The 2,076-nt window shown below is 41.4% G+C and overlaps 1 protein-coding gene across 2 annotated transcripts in view; it reads right to left on the bottom strand.

Annotated features, from left to right (window-relative positions):
• The window catches only part of DIEXF (digestive organ expansion factor homolog (zebrafish)), a 26,895-nt gene that overhangs the window by 6,441 nt on the left and 18,378 nt on the right, over positions 1-2,076 (bottom strand). The window lies entirely within an intron of this gene.

Here is a 2,076-nt window from a genome sequence, read left to right as displayed (position 1 = left end):
AAGTGTTATATACAAAAACAACAACAAAAAAATCTGTCTCAGTCCCAACTGGCCCACATGAGACTAGGTAAATAATCACAATCTCCCGGAAACAGAGACTGTGACCAGGGCCTCTTCAGAGGGAGCTAGTGCTGACTCTCCTTATCCTGAGCACCCTTTCCCCTGCCTTCCTCCTCCCTTGTATACGCTTCAGGTTCTCAGTGATCACTACAAATATGGACTGATCCCTGACAGCACCTAAAACCAAGGACATTCCAGATATCTATTTTACCTGCCAACTGTTAAGGATAAATGAGGCGACCACAACTGACTGCAATTGCTGGCTCCTCCGTACGGTCTATAAAGACCAGTCTACTATTTCTAGAACTGAGATTCTCATAGAGGGGCAGGGAGAAACACCCCAGGACCCTTTCCAAACTCCAGGAATCCCACCTCCAGTTTCTGACTTGCATTGGTTGAGAATCCTCCCAGCTGTGGTAACGCACAGGAAAAGAGCTGTGAAACCCCTCGGGAGGCAGTCCTGACCAAACAACCATCCAATTCTAAGATTCCACTGGTTTCATATACCCCAAAGAAAACAAATCTTCAGTTTAAAAATTTTTGCTAGCTCAAAAATGAATTCTTATCTTCCTAACACTGCCAAATGCCATAGAGAATATAAAAACAGAACTTCGGAGTTAGTTATTATAGTTTAAAATACATGTACTTTTTCCAAGGTCAAATAAAAAACTAAATCACAAAGGCACTGCAGACCAAAACACCCATCACTACCTTGGTGATCTCTCAAAAAATTTTATAGTTAGAAACCTTAAGATAATTAGCTGTTGCAGAGCTCTGAAGCACATTATTTTCATTCATCTTCAGCACAGGAAACACCAATTAACCCAGTGAAGGGCATAAAGCAAGTGGCACATGCTGAGATCTGTCTTTACAGTGACTTTGAGGACAGCACGGTTTGGTAAACAAATGAACAGTTTAAGACAGAGGACTGTCCTATCTATGAAGGGCTCCTCTGACACCATGCCCTCTCCTTGAGAAAAGTCTTCACTCTAGCTTAATTCACACTTGCTATAGACAATCACACTGGGGATTTTCCCAATCCATCTGCTTACTTAAAGGGCTTGCTTTTATTTGTTGAGCTGATAGAAAGCTAAGGGCTTTCAAGACTTAGTAAGAGCAATTCCTCCAAAATACTTTCCGACAAGAATGGAAACAACTTCCTGGAACAAAGCAAATGGTGATGCCAGCAAGCAGGCATTCGTTAACATTCTTTGGCCAAATAGCCTTGTCTTGGTAGCCAAGAACGGAGTCTGGGAAACACAAATTAGTCAATTATCAACTCTCTACTCGTAGATGAACTAGTCAGAACACCTAAAAAGGTCATCTCATGTCATTTCAAGTAGGGTGCTAGGATTCCTCCCTCCTGGTCCTGGTAATGAGAACATGCCTGGTGACGCTAAAAGGCAATTCCACACCAAATCAAGGTGAGTCATCTAATGGGCTCCAAAGTCTGGAAGATTTCTGGCCTATCTGTTTCGGATTCTCTAAGAAAATGCATCCCCTCATTAGTATATATGATTGCAAGTTAATAAAACAGTAAAGTCCAAAGTTTAATTCACTGGACATTATTGTGAAATCAGGAAGAGGTATATAAAATGGAATTTCCTCCTCTCTGTACCTAAGGGTTTAAAAAAGGCTTGTCCAATTTGTCATCAGAGAGACACTTAGCAAAACAATGAAATATCTGAGCTCTGTGGCCACAGAGAGCTGCAACTATTATGAACAGTAACAGAAGGCTCAATATTACTAACCTTCCCATAAGAATTTTAAAAAATATAATAAATAAATAAAACCAAAAAAGCTGATCAACTTATTTTGTCAAAGTCACTTGCAGGAATCTAAGCAAACACTGAAACCCTTAAATATTCAACTCTAAGCCCTTCCCCTTTTGTCTCCTGCAAACACCAAAGGGCACACAGTCCCGGCCCTCCTCAGAGAGGGGGCACCGTGTGTATACCTCCTCAGCAGCACTGCAGCTTTCTTTCTTTTTTTTTTTTTGGGGGGGGGGGCTGGTAA

The sequence above is a fragment of the Galeopterus variegatus genome, unplaced genomic scaffold (genome assembly GCF_000696425.1).
Source record: "Galeopterus variegatus unplaced genomic scaffold, G_variegatus-3.0.2 Scaffold1003, whole genome shotgun sequence".
NCBI lineage: Eukaryota > Metazoa > Chordata > Mammalia > Dermoptera > Cynocephalidae > Galeopterus > Galeopterus variegatus.
The sequence above is the reverse complement of the archived record's forward strand: the minus strand, read 5'-3'. Positions and strand labels throughout refer to the sequence as shown.